This window comes from Bos indicus, chromosome 25, assembly GCF_029378745.1.
Source record: "Bos indicus isolate NIAB-ARS_2022 breed Sahiwal x Tharparkar chromosome 25, NIAB-ARS_B.indTharparkar_mat_pri_1.0, whole genome shotgun sequence".
Classification (NCBI taxonomy): Eukaryota; Metazoa; Chordata; class Mammalia; order Artiodactyla; family Bovidae; genus Bos; species Bos indicus.
In genome coordinates, this window is record NC_091784.1 from 9382398 (window position 1) to 9400808 (window position 18411).

Sequence of the window (18411 nt, forward strand, 5' to 3'; positions counted from 1 at the left end):
TGGGTAGCCTATCCCTTCTCCAGTGGATCTTCCCAACCCAGGAATTGAACCCGGGTCTCCTGAATTGCAGGTGGATTCTTTACCAGCTGAGCTACAAGGGAAGCCGTAAACCTCTAACTATTTCTCCATCAGGGTCTGCCAGGCTGAGGTCCAGGACTGAATGATTGGCAGGGAATGGCTCTTCCTTCCAAATGCACTGACAAAAGTGTGCGTTCAGAAGAGGGGACCTCCCTGGTTAGCTGCTACCCATCTCTTACGCCCCAGTTTCCCCCGTCACTTCTTCAGAGTGTGGCCTGTGGACCACAGCAGCATCACTGGTGGGCTTGTTAGAAATGCAGGCTCCTCGCCTCACCCGAGTCAGAATCTGCACATTTACAAGGTCCCTGGTGCCACGCACACACATTAAAATTTGACAGGCACTGCCCTCTGCCAAGGTCAGGTCCCCATCTCATCCTCTCAGGGGTTGTGCACATCTCGTTGGGGGCTTCCTTCTCTCCTGTAAACAATTAACTACAAGTTCACCCTGCTGTCCGAAAGCAGGGCATTCCTATACAACCCTTCACAGACTGAAACGGTGTAACAGGAAGAAGCAGCTCCTTTTTTTTTTTTTTTTGGTAAAAGCAGAAATCCTCTTTGGATTTCTTTTGCTTAGCAAGAACAAGTACTGTTACCGAGTCCAAGCTCTTACTGCCCGCCACATGACAGGCCAATAAACTGAGAGATGAGTTTCTGGGGCAAAGAATAGTGACTGTTTGGAAAGCCAACAGACCGAGATGATGATGGACTAAGGGAGTGATAGTCACTAAGTCGTGTCCAACTCTTTGCGACCGCCATGGACTGTAGCCCACCAGGCTCCTCTGTCCATGGAATTCTCCAGGCAAGAATACTGGAGTGGGTTGCCATTTCCTTCTCTCAGATCAGATCAGATCACATCAGTCGCTCAGTCGTGTCTGACTCTTTGTGATCCCATGAATCGCAGCACGCCAGGCCTCCCTGTCCATCACCAACTCCCGGAGTTCACTCAGACTCACGTCCATCGAGTCAGTGATGCCATCCAGCCATCTCATCCTCTGTCGTCCCCTTCTCCTCCTGCCCCCAATCCCTCCCAGCATCAGGGTCTTTTCCAATGAGTCAACTCTTCGCATGAGGTGGCCAAAGTACTGGAGTTTCAGCTTTAGCATCATTCTTTCCAAAGAAATCCCAGGGCTAATCTCCTTCAGAATGGACTGGTTGGATCTCCTTGCAGTCCAAGAGACTCTCAAGAGTCTTCTCCAACACCACAGTTCAAAAGCATCAATTCTTCAGCACTCAACCTTCTTCACAGTCCAACTCTCACATCCATACATGACCACAGGAAAAACCAAAGCCTTGACTAGACGAACCTTTGTTGGCAAAATAATGTCTCTGCTTTTGAATATGCTATCTAGGTTGGTCATAACTTTCCTTCCAAGGAGTAAGCGTCTTTTAATTTCATGGCTGCAGTCACCATCTGTAGTGATTTTGGAGCCCAGAAAAATAAAGTCTGACACTGTTTCCACTGTTTCCCCATCTATTTCCCATGAAGTGGTGGGACCGGATGCCATGATCTTCGTTTTCTGAATGTTGAGCTTTAAGCCAACTTTTTCACTCTCCACTTTCACTTTCATCAAGAGGCTTTTTAGTTCCTCTTCACTTTCTGCCATAAGGGTGGTGTCATCTGCATATCTGAGGTTATTGATATTTCTCCCGGTAATCTTGATTCCAGTTTGTGTTTCTTCCAGTCCAGCGTTTCTCATGATGTACTCTGCATATAAGTTAAATAAACAGGGTGACAATATTCAGCCTTGACGAACTCCTTTTCCTATTTGGAACCAGTCTGTTGTTCCATGTCCAGTTCTAACTGTTGCTTCCTGACCTGCATACAAATTTCTCAAGAGGCAGATCAGGTGGTCTGGTATTCCCATCTCTTGAAGAATTTTCCACAGTTTATTGTGATCCACACAGTCAAAGGCTTTGGCATAGTCAATAAAGCAGAAATAGATGTTTTTCTGGAACTCTCTTGCTTTTTCCATGATCCAGCGGATGTTGGCAATTTGATCTCTGGTTCCTCTGCCTTTTCTAAAACCAGCTTGAACATCTGGAAGTTCACAGTTCACATATTGCTGAAGCCTGGCTTGGAGAATTTTGAGCATTACTTTACTAGTGTGTGAGACGAGTGCAATTGTGTGGTAGTTTGAGAATTCTTTGGCATTGCCTTTCTTTGGGATTGGAATGAAAACTGACCTTTTCCAGTCCTGTGGCCACTGCTGAGTTTTCCAAATTTGCTGGTATATTGAGTGCAGCACTTTCACAGCATCATCTTTCAAGATTTGGAATAGCTCAACTGGAATTCCATCACCTCCACTAGCTTTGTTTATAGTGATGCTTTCTAAGGCCCACTTGACTTCACATTCCAGGATGTCTGGCTCTAGGTGAGTGATCACACCATCGTGATTATCTGGGTCATGAAGATCTTTTTTGTACAGTTCTTCTGTGTATTCTTGCCATCTCTTCTTAATATCTTCTGCTTCTGTTAGGTCCATACCATTTCTGTCCTTTATCGAGCTCATCTTTGCATGAAATGTTCTTTTGGTATCTCTGATTTTCTTGAGGAGATCCCTAGTCTTTCCCATTCTGTTGTTTTCCTCTATTTCTTTGCATTGATCGCTGAAGAAGGCTTTCTTATCTCTTCTTGCTATTCTTTGGAACTCTGCATTCAGAGGTTTATATCTTTCCTTTTCTCCTTTGCTTTTCACTTGTCTTCTTTTCACAGCTATTTGTAAGGCCTCACCAGACAGCCATTTTGCTTTTTTGCATTTCTTTTCTATGGGAATGGTCTTGATCCCTGTCTGCTGTACAATGTCACGAACCTCATTCCATAGTTCATCAGGCACTCTATCTATCAGATCTAGGCCCTTAAATCTATTTCTCACTTCCACTGTCTAATCATAAGGGATTTGATTTAGGTCATACCTGAATGGTCTAGTGGTTTTCCCTCCGTTCTTCAATTTCAGTCTGAATTTGGCAATAAGGAGTTCATGGTCTGAGCCACAGTCAGCTCCTGGTCTTGTTTCTGCTGACTGTATAGAGCTTCTCCATCGTTGGCTGCAAAGAATATAATCAATCTGATTTCAGTGTTGACCATCTGGTGATGTCCATGTATACAGTCTTCTCTTGTGTTGTTGGAAGAGGGTGTTTGTTATGACTGGTGCATTTTCTTGGCAAAACTCTATTAGTCTTTGCCCTGCTTCATTCCGTATTCCAAAGCCAAATTTGCCTGTAACCCCAGGTGTTTCTTGACTTCCTACTTTTGCATTCCAGTCCCCTATAATGAAAAGGACATCTGTTTTGGGTGTTAGTTCTAAAAGGTCTTGTAGGTCTTCATAGAACCGTTCAACTTCAGCTTCTTCAGCGTTACTGGTTGGGGCATAGACTTGGATTACTGTGATAGTGAATGGTTTGCCTTGGAAACGAACAGAGATCATTCTGTCATTTTTGAGATTGCATCCAAGTACTGCATTTTGGACTCTTTTGTTGACCATGATGGCCACTCATGGTGGCCATACTGTGGGATTCCTGCCCACAGTAGTAGATATAATGGTCATCTGAGTTAAATTCACCCATTCCAGTCCATTTCAGTTCGCTGATTCCTAGAATGTCGACATTCACTCTTGCCATCTCTTGTTTGACCACTCCAATTTGCCTTGATTCATGGACCTGACATTCCAGGTTCCTATGCAATATTGCTCTTTACAGCATCGGACCTTGCTTCTATCACCAGTCACATCCACAGCTGGGTATTGTTTTTGCTTTGGCTCCATCCCTTCATTCTTTCTGGAGTTATTTCTCCACTGATCTCCAGTAGCATATTGGGCACCTACTGACCGGGGAGTTTCTCTTTCAGTATCCTATCATTTTGCCTTTTCATACTGTTCATGGGGTTCTCAAGGCAAGAATACTGAAGTGGTTTGCCATTCCTTTCTCCAGTGGACCACATTCTGTCAAATCTCTCCACCATGACCCGCCCGTCTCTAAACGTGTCCAAAATGAACCATCTTGCCAGCGTTCGGATGCTAGTTTATTTCCTAGAATGAAGAGGAGGGGAGGTGAGGAGGTAAAGTAGAAATATGGTAAGTTGTTGCAAATATTTCTTGGTTCCAGGACTTCCCTGGATGTCCAGTGGCTAAGACTCTACACTCCCAATGCAGGGGCCCAGGTTCAATCCCTCCTCAGGGAAATAGGCCCCTCATGCCACAGCTAAAAATCCTACATGCCTCAAGGAAGACTGATGATCCCACGTGCCACAACTAAGACCCATTGCAGCCAGATAAAAAAATAAATATTATCAGAAAACAGCTTCCTATAAAAACAAACTTACAAACAAGAAACCAAATATTTCCTGGTTCCAACCAGACTCCCGAGGGGATGTGTTCATTTCTTCTTTTCTGCAGCCATTCACAGGTGGGCTGGTCAGGATGCTTCCTGTGGGTTGAACACAGGTATTTTAGCTTAACACTCAGGCAAGGGAGGCAGGGTTCCTGGAGATGGACCATTACGTGTACTTGAAGCGATAGGCAGCATCACTTTAGTGATTAGCATGTAGCAAGTCGATTGAACACAAAGGCAAAGGGAAAAGAAATGGATCCAATAGGGAGTCAGATTTGTTCTTCCCTATTACAGTAGTGATGTAGATCTTTCATAGAAGCAAAGTGGTATAAAGCAATATTTTGAAAAGTGGGGGGAAATGTATCTGGTACATTTTTTGTTTTTGGCTAGATTTCTGCCTTTCCTTACTAGACAGTTTTCTCCTCAGAAATCAGGGACCGGGTTTATCTCGCTCATCTCTATGCCTGAGAACTGTGGTGCAGTTACTAGCCATTCTATATTAGGTTCTTAGAAGCCCCTGCTGGGGACTTACAGATCAGGTCACATGGAGGAGTGACTATAGCTAGGGGACCTTTAAAAACCAAGAGGTTTGACCACAACTTCAGAGTGTTAGGTCTGGACAAGTTGACTCTTTGCTGATTTAAATAGGTCTCCAAAGACCCTGGGGCATTAGCTCCTGTCTGAACAAAGCAGTTCTTTGTCAGAGTGACAAGAACTGAGCAGTGGCTCCAGAAGGAAATCACCTTGCACTCGGACACCCCTGTCTTTGCTCCCTGGCAACGTGTTCCCATAAGGAGGAAATTTTTCTTTTGCCCCAGAAGCTGAAGTCAGCGGGTGATTGGCTAAGCTCTTCTCCTGAGAACCAGCTCATAGGTACACTCCAACTAGACTTGGACTTTTAAATTTCATCTCCATCTGGCCTGGAACAATAGTTAATTGTTAACCTATTAGTTTGAGGGCTTCCCAGGTGGCTCTAGTGGTAAAAAACCCGCCTGCCAATGCAGGAGACATAAGAGATGTGGGTCCCTTGGGTTGGGAAGACGGCCCAGAGGAGGAAATGACAACCCACTCCAGTATTCTTGCCTGGAGAATCCCATGGACAGAGGAGCCTGGTGGGCCACAGTCCATGGGGTCACAAAGAGTCAGATATGACTGAGCATTTGAGCCATTATTAGTTTGGAGTATGCTATTTCTTTATTGATTTATTAAGAGACATTATCCTATATGCTATTTATTAAAATTCCCGAGGTGAACCTGCGTTAAATAAATCCTTGGCAAAGATGCTCTCAATCCCTGAGTAGAATTTGCCGCTGGCCCCCTCAACCCAAACAAAACGGTAGCACCAAAAAAGGAGCCACTTAATTAGTGCTGTGGAAAGAAGAAGTAAAGGAAAGAATGATGGTCAAGGGCTTCTAAATCTTCATAAGTGGGAAAAAGAGTGGTCACCAAGACATAAGGGTCTTAGAGACCAGCCCTTTTCTCAGCCCCAACACACTCACCACGGGCACCCCGCGGGTGGTGGTGGGGCAGTCCATCTGAGCTTTATGTGGATGTTATGGAAAACAAAAACAGAGGGGAGAAAGCCCCCAAATTATAGCAGTGGTTTATTTTTTGAGTTTGGTCAAGAAAGGATCATACGGTAATGATAGTACTGGTTTGAGGGAGAAAAAGTAGAGAGATTTCCTGAGAAATGTACATCACACGCCCTGAGTTTCTCTCTGATCAAAATGAAAATACAAACGTATGCTCTCCCAGACTTCACATGGTGACTGTGGGGTTAGTATTGTGAGGGGGGAGATAATTACCCCTTCACCCTTCTGGATTCTTGGCTGAGACCTCCCCGTAATATAATTAACAGAAGGAAAGTGCCAGTTTGATAACATGTCTACCTCCTACTTGCCTGGTGGCTCTGATGGTAAAGAATCTGCCTGTAATGCAAGAGACCAGGGTTTGATTCCTGGGTTGGGAAGATCAGCTGGAGAAGAGAGTGGCTACCCACTCTAGTATTCTTGCCTGGAGAATCCCATGGACAGAGGGGCCTGGAGGGTTACAGTCCATTGGGAGCCACAAAGAGTCAGACACGACTGAGTGACTAACACTTTGACTTTTCACTTTCTATCTTTGTTCAGGTTGGAGAGACCCAGGAAAACTGAGTAAGTCTCCAAAATTCTCTAAACCATCACCTCAAATGCCACCTGCTTGATGTTCAGTCACTAAGTCGTGTCCAACTCTTTGCAACCCCATGGACTGCAGCATGACAGGCTCTTCCATTCTGCACTATCTCCCAGAGTTTTCTCAAATTCATGTCCATTGTGTTGCTGATGCCACCCAACCATCTCATCTTCTGCTGCCTCCTTCTCCTCTTGCCGTCAGTCTTCCCCAACATCAGGATCTTTTTCAATGAGTCGGCTCTTGGCATCAGGTGGCCAGAGTACTGGAGCGTCAGCTTCAGCAACAGTCCTTCCAATGAATATATTGAGGGTTGATTTCCCTTAGGATGGACTGATTTGATCTACTTGCAGTCCAAGGGACTTTCAAGATACCATTTCCATCTAAAGACAAAAGATGTTCAGGTGGCAGGGGTCGGGGGCGGCAGATATGTGGTGAGGGAACCAGTGTGGGGAGGTTACCAGGAAAAGTGCAGAAAACAAGGGCCTGGTTTCAATGCAGATTGAAATCATTGCCCTCTTTTCTGACAGAATCCCCCTTCTCTTCCTGACACAGAGAGGGAGATTTCCCTTGTAGGTGAAAATGTCTCTTATAAAACAGTAATCTCCACTCAGCTTTCAGAGCTGCTCCTGTATCTGCCTCCTCTCAAAACGAATAATCCCTCTGCCAAAGAGACACACCCTGGGGTAGCACATCACGCTCCGCTTTGGTCCGCAACCATGATTCTCCATAATTATTGCACCATTCAGCCATGAAAAGGAATGAAGTTCTGACACATGCCACAACCGGGATGAACCTTGGAAACGTAATGCTCAGTGAAAGAAGCCAGACTCAAAAGGTCAGAGATAGCATGATTCCACTTACATAAAACATCCAGAATAGGCAAATCCATCAAGACAGAAAGCAGATTGCTGGTTGCCAGGGGCCGGAGGGAGGAGGCGATGGGAAGTGACTGCTAATGGGGGCAAGGTTTCCTCTGGGAGTGATGCAAATGTTCTGGAACTAGGGAGACACGATGGCTGCATAATGTGATGAATGCACTAAATGCCACTGAATTGTACACTTTAAAATGGTAATCTTGTGCTATGTGAATTTCACTCCAATTAAAAACAAAAATCACCCGATGAGCTTTTCAAATGTCAGAAGACCAGTCATCCCTCTTCCCCATTGATTCTCATTCTTTTGATCTGAATGAAGGCCAGATGCTGGTTATTTTAAAAGTTTCCCAGGATCTTATAATGGGCTAACAAGAATGAGAACTATATAGGCTTAAAGAAAGAAGGTGGAAAGCATGTAGATTGTGCTGTCTAGCCCACCAGGGTCTGGATTTCTTGCCATCTCCTAATTGCTAATAGCCTGAACCTGTTTCCTCAACTGGGCAAATATAAGCTCTACTATTTACCACACTGGGGCTGTTCTTAAAATCACATCAGCTCATACTGGTAAACACGGCGGGCTTAACACTTATTAGGTGCTGAGTAAATTATTGTTATTTTCGAGTAAATATCAAACTTGATTGTAATAGTTTTAAAGAGCCATTCAACTACAAGGAGTGGGATTTTTTTAAAAGGGATTTAAAAAACATTATTTACATTTTTGGTTGGGCAGGGTCTTCATTGCTGTGCGCAGGCTTTCTCTAGTTGCGGTAGCTTCTCTTCTCTCTAGTTGCAGAGCGCAGGCTTTGCTGAGCAGGGACTTGATAGTTGTGGTTCATGGGCTTGGTTGCCCCACAGCATGTGAGTTCTTCCTGGTCCAGAGATCAAACTGGTGTGCCCTGCATGGACAGGCAGATTCTTACTTATTGGACCACCAGGGAAGCCTTCTTCTTCTTCTTCTTTTTTTTTTTTTTTTTAACTCCAAGACACTGGGCTTTGTGGGATGGGCATGAAGAAAGAGAAGTGAGGATGCAAAATAACCTAGAAAATTTTTCTCTGCGTATCAGCGGGTTGGTGGAACCTTGAATGAAAACAAAAAAATAGGTTGCTCCTCATTACAGAAAGACTCTCGGGACTTTCTTTTGTGTCTTTGGAATAATGAAGTGAAAAGGCAAGCCAAGGGGTCTAGGACTCCTTGGCACTGAGTAGGGTTTTAATTTATGAGGCTGAGATGTAGTCATTTTACCTCTGCGCTGTTGCTGCTGCTGCTAAGTTGCTTCAGTCGTGTCCGACTCTGTGCGACCCCATAGACGGCAGCCCACCAGGCTCTGCCGTCCCTGGGATTCTCCAGGCAAGAACTCTGGAGTGGGTTGCCATTTCTTTCTCCATTGCGTGAAAGTGAAAAGTGAAAGTGAAGTCGCTCAGTCGCGTCTGACTTGTAGCAACCCCATGGACTGCAGCCTACCAGGCTCCTCCATCCATGGGATTTTCTAGGCAAGAGTACTGGAGTGGCTTGCCATTGCCTTCTCCGACCTCTGCGCTAAGAACTTCAATCTAGTGCATTCCATCCTAGAGTTGAGTTGATGGCAATGACTCTGCTGAATTAAGCTTACCCCACCCCCCACCTTTCATTTATCCTCCAGATTTACTTTTCCTCCACCTCAATATCCTGGTCCATTCAGGCATGCATCCACTCTCTTCTTTCATTGATTTCCTGGGAGTTGCTTCCATGTCATGTGCCTGTTATAACCTGGGACTCTTTCCTGAGGCAATGCCAGTGGATTCTCTCCCAGTTTGGTTCTTCTCTGGCTGTGTGACATAAGGCAAGTTTCTTGACCTCTCTGTGCCTTAGCTGTTTCATCTCTGCAATGGGGCTTCTAACAGTATCTGTTTCGTAGGGTAGTGAGAGGATTTCATGAGACAGGATATTTATGGAGAGACAACCTAGACAGCATATTAAAAAGCAGAGACATTCCTCTGCCAAAAAAGGTCTGTCTAGTCAAGGCTATGGTTTTTCCGGTAGTCATGTATGGATGTGAGAGTTGGAATATAAACAAAGCTGAGCACAGAAGAATTGATGCTTTTGAACTGTGGAGTTGGAGAAGACTCTTGAGAGTCCCTTGGACTGCAAGGTGATCCAACCAGTCCATCCTAAAGGAGATCAGTCCTGGGTGTTCATTGGAAGGACTGATGTTGAAGCTGAAACTCCAATACTTTGGCCACCTCATGTGGAGAGCTGACTCATTTGAAAAGACCCTGATGCTGGGAAAGATTGAGGGGGGGAGGAGAAGGGGACGACAGAGGATGAGATGGTTGGATGGCATCACCAACACAATGGACATGGGTTTGGGTGGACTCCGGGAGTTGGTGATGGACAGGGAGGCCTGGTGTGCTGTGGTTCATATGGTGGCAAAGAGTTGGACACGACTGAGTGACTGAACTGAGTACAATTAAACAGTTAGTGCTGAGGGATGGATATGGCTCTTGTTAACATTTGTTCCAGAGAAGGCAATGGCACCCCACTCCAGTACTCTTGCCTGGAAAATCCCACAGATGGAGGAGCCTGGTAGGCTGCAGTCCATGCGTCGCTGAGGGTCGGACACGACTGAGCAATGTCACTTTCACTTTTCACTTTCACACATTGGAGAAGGAAATGGCAACCCACTCCAGTGTTCTTGCCTGGAGAATCCCAGGGACGGGGGAGCCTGGTGGGCTGCCCTCTATGGGGTCGCACGGAGTTGGACACGACTGAAGCGACTTAGCAGCAGCAGCATTTGCTCAGCTCTTATAGTCTGTGGTCACCTTTTCTGTATGTGCTTCTTGGTCTCAGGCATTTGGAGATGTTGGAGCCTGGGGCAGGCCACCCCAAAAGGTCCCTCAATGACATATTGATTATTTTGAATTGAAGTTACTTTGGAAAGAGCTGATGTGGAAGGGTCACTCTGAACTTTCTCTCTGTCCTTCTGAAAGCAGGACACAAGTCTCCCACGTGAAAGGTGCTGTGCAGCCAAAAATAAAGATAAAAATAAATAAATGGGCAAAACTAATACAATTATGTAAAGTTTAAAAATAAAATAAAATTAAAAAAAAATAAATGTAAAAAAATTCCTTACCAACTAAGCACCCTAAACTGAGTTTTTGCATTAATTTCTCACAAAAGCACTGTGTCTTTGTGTAAAAAGCTGCTTGCTTTGGCCACTGCTGCTGCTGCTGCTGCTGTCACTTCAGTCGTGTCCGACTCTGTGCGACCCCATAGACGGCAGCCCACCAGGCTCCCCTGTCCCTGGGATTCTCCAGGCAAGAACACTGGAGTGGGTTGCCATTTCCTCCTCCAATGCATGAAAGTGAAAAGTGATATCTATTTCTTTGAGATTTCCATGCACACAAATTACATTTGTTTCTTTTTCTCCTGTTTCTCTGTCTTGTGTTGAAGGAGGAAACAGACAGAACAGGCTCCATCTTGAAAGCAGGACTCCATCTTGGGCTGGACTGTGGACTTTGAGCTGTACACCCAGTATCTATGGAAATGACATACAAACTGGAAAACCAGGGCCCCCCTGGATGGAAGAGCCCCAGGGCTCATACCTAGACTCTCTGTCACTTAAAAGAATACCCTAATTATCTGTGTAACCAAATAGAATCATAAATTCTGTTATGCTTACTGGGATATGACCACAGGCCTATTGGTAATTGTCCACTGTTAAGTACCAAGGTTTAAGGCATATAAATCACGGGTTAACTTTGATTGTATCTTTCTTTTCCTTTGTTCAGACTAGTTTCAGGGAATTTAGGGAGGTGGGTTTGGGCTCGTATACTTAGGTTATATAAAGTTTTCACAAAAACTGGTCGGGGTCCTTGGCTAAGAGGAGACTGCCTTGGGGCTGCCGGTGTAATAACCTGCTCTCCACTATCTGCATTGTCCTTCTGAGTGAGTTTGTTTCCCAGAATGCGTGGCTACAACAGTGTCAGTTTTATTTATGAGTCCAGCCACAAGACCTCAAGGAGCTTCCCAGGTAGCACTGATGGTAAAGAACCCATGTGCCAATGCAGGAGATGTAAGAGACTCAGGTTTAATCCCTGGGTCAGGAAGATACCCTGGAAGAGGGCATGGCAGCCCACTCCAGTATTCTTGCCTGGAGAATCCCATGGACAGAGGAGCTTGGCAGGCTACAGTCCATGGGGTCACAAAGACTGTGACGCAACTGAGCGACTAACACTTTCACTTTAGGCTGGATGAATTCAGTGACAAAGCCATCTCTCCTTCCATTTTATGTCAAGTGTTCAGGACTGTTCTCTAACTGGTACGCGCGGCTGTCTAGCTTGATAGTCACCTTCAGGTAAAAAGGACTTGAAACACCCAGACACACGTGGGGCCTTCCTTGGGTAATGGAGCCACCATGATCCTATTATCTCTCTCCAAAGCTCTCCCAGGAGAGCAGGGGCTTTTCTAGGCCAAGCAGTAAAGTCTGCCCCCATCTAGACCTGAAAATCAGCAGATACAGAAGGCTTTTTCTGGTGAATCCTAGAAATCCACTCTCTTCGTTGGTTCCTCCACTGAAAAGGATAGCAATAGATGACACATGACACTTACCAGGCACACACAGTGAGTCTGGAAGCCTGCTGAGTGCTTTATATTTAGCATCTCATTTAAATCCCAAAACCACCTCCGTGAAATGGCAGCTTCTATTCACCCTGTTTTTCAAAGGTAAAGAAATACCACGGAGCTAATACATGTTAGATCAGGTCTGAACCTGGGTGTCTCACCCCAGAACCAAAGTCCTTGTAACCGGACAGGACCCCATGGGGCCTTCCCAGTTGTGGGGGAGGTGCTGGGGAGGGAAGATTGGGGACAGACCTTCCCCTACATCCTCTCCTTTAGCTCCTCTCTGAAGTACCTATGTAATAGTATTTGATGCACATTTCCTGAGTTGTTTTGAGGCTGAAGCCCTCTACCCCCAAGAAATGGAAGATGTTAACTACCTGAGGACCATAAGCATATAGCCCCAGGCCTCCTGGAGCCTGAGGAGGGATAAGGTTAACCCCCGTGACCGCTGTCTCACCATCAGCCAACCAGAGAATTGTGAGCCATCTGATCTGGTACCCTGCAACCTCCTTCCCTCACTTGGCTTTTAAAAATGCTTTGCTGAAATTCTTTGGGGAGCTCAGGGCCTTTTAGGGCCTGAGCCACCCACAGCTGCTTGCCTGACCCTGCAGTAAACCTTCCTCTGCTCCAAACTCTGATGTTTCAGTGTTTGTCCTTCCTTGTATGTCGGGCCCGTGAACTTGCATTCACGTTCTTAATTACCTTGCAAAACTGGCTCTTCGTGACAATGACTTTTTTGTCCCAATGACTTCTTTTGACACAAGAGGCAGCAACTTTTCAAAGAGGGGATATGACTTGCCTGAGCCACAGAGAAAGGGGCAGCTGTGGGGCCAAGGTGAGAAGCCAGGTCTTACAGTCTTCCTGGTTTTTGTGGGGTTTTTTTGCCCCATGATATCATTTTGTAGCCAAATTCCAATGTGACATGCTCTCTTGTGGCAGTTACTCTCTTCTAGAAGTTTCCTAGACTACTCTGGGCCCCAAGGAGTCCCCTTCCCTCTGTAATTCATTCCCTCCATGCTGTAATTTGTGGTCCTTAGATCTCAAGTCTCATATTCGGAATTTCAGCTCATTTTTCTAGGCTGACATGTTCAAGATGATGTTCAAGGTGAGGGCTTGCACCGTGTCAGGGTGTTTTCCTGGGTCTCTCTTATCTATGTGTGTGTACACTCAGTCGCTTAGTCGTGTCTGACTCTTTTCAACTCCATGGACTGTGCCCACCAGGCTTCTCTGTCCATGGGATTCTCCAGGCAAGAATACTGGTGTGGGTTGCATGTCCTTTTCTAGGGAATCTTCCTGACCCAGGGATCGAACCCACATTTCCTGTGTCTCCTGCATTAGCAGGTAGATTCTTTATCACTTCACTATCTGGGGACCCCCTCTCCCATCTATATATATTATTAAATTTTTGTTTGATTTACTTCCATTAATCTGTCTCAGGTCAATTTAATTCTTAGACTAGCCAGAAGAACCTAGCAGGGGAGAGGAAAATTTCTTCCTTCACCATGACTGTAATAAGTAGTAAATGCTAGCTATTTATTTTTAGCAATACCATGAATGGTTTACAGAACTGGGAGGAAATAAATGAGAAATGGAGAATTTTTGCCATATCAGTAAACAAGGAAGTCATAGTCATCAGTGATTGCAGCCTTTTCTGTGAACTGCTGAGCCCTAATGCAGCAGACCTGGGTTTGATCCCTGGGCTGGGAAGATCCCCTGGAGAACGGAAAGGCTACCCACTCCAGTATTCCATGGACTGTATAGTCCATGGGGTCACAAACAGTTGGACACGACTGAGCAACTGTCACTCACTCACTCACTCACTCAAGGGCACTCAGGAAGGAGAAGACTACCTGTGATCTGGCGGCCAGCAGACTTCAGCCACTCCCTACGATAAACCCCAAAGGAGCTCAGGATGTGAAAACACGCAGGATACTGGTCCCAGATAGCTGAGATTTATGTGAAAGGAGTGGTTTAGGTGAGCCCAGACTCTTGCATCTTCCCATACACAGAAAAGCACTCAATTCCCTAACTTGGGATATCTGGTTTCCTTTCATTAATAGTAATCTTTTGATGTTTGGGCTCCCATGGCAATGCAGGAGACCCAGGTTCAATCCCTGGGACTGGAAGATCCCCTGGAGAAGGGAATGGCTACCCACTCCAGTATTCTTGCCTGTAGAATTCCAAGGACAGAGGAGCCTGGTGGGCTACACAGTCCATGGGGTCGCAAAGAGTCAGACACAGCTGAGTGATCTAACACTTGCACACATTCTGATATTGAGACTACCTGCCCTTTGCTGCATAATTTCTATATAAGCTGGCACCTTCCCCTTCTCCTCAGAGCAGTTCTTTCAGGGTTACTTAAGATGCTGCCTTCTGGAGTCAAGGTCCTAAACATTCCCACTGATTAAAACATAACTCTCAGCTTTCAGGTTGTGAATATTTTTTAAGTCGATATAGACATAAAATCTCCTAGGGGAGACTGGGCTTGTGTCTTTCATATCTCTTGTATCCTTCTAACACCAAGCCTTTGACAGCATGGTGTCATGGGGAAACAAGCTCATCCTTTCCTGTATTTAAAAGATAACTTGCCTGGAGAGTAACTTTATGAGAAGCGTGCACATCCTTGCATTTAATGACTTGGATTTTCTGCCTCTGCCTGCTGCCTGGACATGACTGTCACAGGGTAGCATCTGTGTTAGGGGAAACACACTGACCGAAACTGCCCACCCTGGTCAGGCACCATAGTAACCATTCATGTGAGCTATTTTACAACAGGAGGTTCTGGTAAGGGACACAGAACTAACAAGCCACACCAACTGGAAAAATTCGGGAAAGGTCAAAAGGAGACACCACGTGACTGATCACTTCCCAGAATCCTTCTCTCTGGCATCCATCGTGGCTGAGCAATGCCTGCACCACCAGGTAGGACTCTGAGTCTGAATGATTGGCCAAAGACAACCCAGGAACTAACCCCAACTCCATAAAACCCGAGACTGCGAGCCACATGACAGAGCGGTCTTCCTGGCTTCCCTTACCCTCCTGCTCTCTGCCTGGGGTGCCCCTTCCCAATAAAAGCTCTTTATCAGCATGTGTATCTCATCAGACAATTCATTTCCGAGTGTTAGACAAGAGTCCACTCTCGGGCCATCCTCCTCCCTGCAACATCTGGACAAGCCAAGGAGTGGCTGAACTTTCCAAGAACAAACGGAGCATCACAGAGCATCAGCCTAGAGTATGAATGGGGGGCAGTCTGCTGCAGCCTCACAGGTGTGACTCCACCCATTCCAAGACCTGCTGCCCTTCTCAGGTCCTGGGAGAGGGACACCCAGGTGTGGCACATGCAGACTAAAATAAGATGCACAATGTGATAGCTACAAGTTAAGTTTTACTTGGAGCAAAATGGGCACTGCAGCCTGGGAGATAACACCTCATATAGCTCTGAGAGACTGCTCCAAAGAGGTAGCCAGGGGGAAGGTCAACATATAAGATTTTGGTGAATGGGGTTTTTGTTATTCAGTCACTCAGTTGTATCCAACCCTTTGCAACCCCATGGACTCCAGCACGCCAGGCTTCCCTGTCCTTCACCATCTATCAGAGCTTGCTCAGGTTCATGTCCACTGAGTCAGTGATGCCATCCAAACATGTCATCCTCTTTTGTCCCCTTCTCCTACCTTCAATCTTTCCCAGCATCAGGGTCTTTTCCAATAAGTTGGCTCTTTGCATCAGGTGGCCAAAGTATTGGAGCTTGAGCTTCAGCATCAGTCCTTCCAATGAATGTTCAGGGTTGATTTCCTTTAGGAGTGACTGGTTTGATTTCCTTGCAGTCCAAGTGTGTTTCCAGAGTCTTCTCCAACACCACAGTTCAAAAACATCAATTCTTTGGTGCTCATCCTTCTTTATGGTGAAGGGGGAGTTCAATACAATCAAGTGCTTATTTTACAAAGGGTTTTCTGCTAGTCAGGAGGAGGTGATGTCACCATGAAAGGGTTTAGCTCTGTTCTAGATATGAGGAGATGCAAGTACTGGGATCATGAAATCAATTCCTAAAAATATCCAACTATCTAAAGACCCATTCCACCAGTTTCCCTGGAGCACAGAGTGCCTCACTCTCCTCCCTGAATTCAATTCAGGGAGTGTCAGAGGTCAGCAGCTTCAGCAGCACAGGCAAATGGCAAATGCTCTTGTTGATGTTCAGCTCAGTTCAGTCGCTGACCCCATGAATTGCAGCAAGCCAGGCCTCCCTGCCCATCACCAACTCCCGAGTTCACCCAAACTCATGTCCGTTGAGTCGGTGATGCCATCCAACCATCTCATCCTCTGCCATCCCCTTCTGCTCCTGCCCCCAATCCCTCCCAGCATCAGAGTCTTTTCCAATGAGTCAACTCTTCACACGAGGTGGCCAAAGTATTGGAGTTTCAGCTTTAGCATCATTCCTTCCAAAGAACGCCCAGGACTGATCTCCTTTAGAATGGACTGGTTGGATCTCCTTGCAGTCCAAGGGACTCTCAAGAGTCTTCTCCAACACCACAGTTCAAAAGCATCAATTCTTCGGCGCTCAGCCTTCTTCACAGTCCAACTCTCACATCCATACATGATCACTGGAAAAACCATAGCCTTGACTAGACGGACCTTTGTTGGCAAAGTAATGTCTCTGCTTTTGAATATGTTACCTAGGTTGGACATAACTTTCCTTCCAAGGAGTAAGCGTCTTTTAATTTCATGGCTGCAATCACCATCTGCCGTGATTTTGGAACCCAAAAAAATAAAGTCTGACACTGTTTCCACTGTTTCCCCATCTATTTCCCATGAGGTGATGGGACCAGATGCCATGATCTTAGTTTTCTGAATGTTGAGCTTTAAGCCAACTTTTTCACTCTCCACTTTTACTTTCATCAACAGGCTTTTGAGTTCCTCTTCACTTTCTGCCATAAGGGTGGTGTCATCTGCATATCTGAGGTTATTGATATTTCTCCCAGCAATCTTGATTCCAGCTTGTGCTTCTTCCAGCCAAGTGTTTCTCATGATGTACTCTGCATATAAGTTAAATAAGCAGGGTGACAATATGCAGCCTTGACGAACTCCTTTTCCTATTTGGAACCAGTCTGTTGTTCCATGTCCAGTTCTGTTGCTTCCTGACCTGCATATAGGTTTCTCAAGAGGCAGGTCAGGTGGTCTGGTATTCCCATCTCTTGAAGAATTTTCCACAGTTTCTTGTGATCCACACAGTCAAAGGCTTTGGCATAGTCAATAAAGCAGAAATAGATGTTTTTCTGGAACTCTCTTGCTTTTTTGATGATCCAGTGGATGTTGGCAATTCGATCTCTGGTTCCCCTGCCTTTTCTAAAACCAGCTTGAACATCTGGAAGTTCACAGTTCACGTATTGCTGAAGCCTGGCTTGGAGAATTTTGAGCATTACTTTACTAGCGTGTGAGATGAGTGCAATTGTGCGGTAGTTTGAGCATTCTTTGTCATTGCTTTTCTTTGGGATTGGAATGAAAACTGACTTTTTCCAGTCCTGTGGCCACTGCTGAGTTTTCCAAATTTGCTGGCATATTGAGTGCAACACTTTCACAGCATCATCTTTCAGGATTTGAAAGAGCTCAACAGGAATTCCATCACCTCCACTAGCTTTGTTTATAGTGATGCTTTGTAAGGCCCACTTGACTTCACATTCCAGGATGTCTGGCTCTAGGTGAGTGATCACACCATCGTGATTATCTTGGTCATGAAGATCTTTTTTGTACAGTCTTCTATGTATTCTTGCCACCTCTTCTTAATATCTTCTGCTTCTGTTAGGTCCATACCATTTCTGTCCTTTATTAAGCCCTCCTTTGCATGAAATGTTCCCTTGGTATCTCTAATTTTCTTGAAGAGATCTCTAGTCTTTCCCATTCTGTTGTTTCCCTCTAATTCTTTGCATTGATCACTGAGGAAGGCTTTCTTATCTCTTCTTGCTATTCATTGGAACTCTGCATTCAGATGCTTATATCTTTCCTTTTCTCCTTTGCTTTTCACTTCTCTTCTTTTCACAGCTATTTGTAAGGCCTCCTCAGACAGCCATTTTGCTTTTCAGTCCCTGGCAAATTCTCTTAGCGGTGGTTTAGTCGCTAAGCTGCATTTGACTCTTGCAACCCCATGGACTGTCTGTCCCTGAGATTTTTCAGGCAAGAATACTGGAGTGGGTTGCCATTTCCTTCTCCAAGGAATCTTCCTGAGCCAGGGATCGAACCTGGGTCTCCTGCATTATGGGAGGATTCTTTACTGACTGAGTTACCAGGGAAGCCCAGGCAAATGCTCTTGGCAGGTGCCAATTTGTAGTTGACACACAACTCTCTGAGGAACTCAAAGCCCCATAGAGA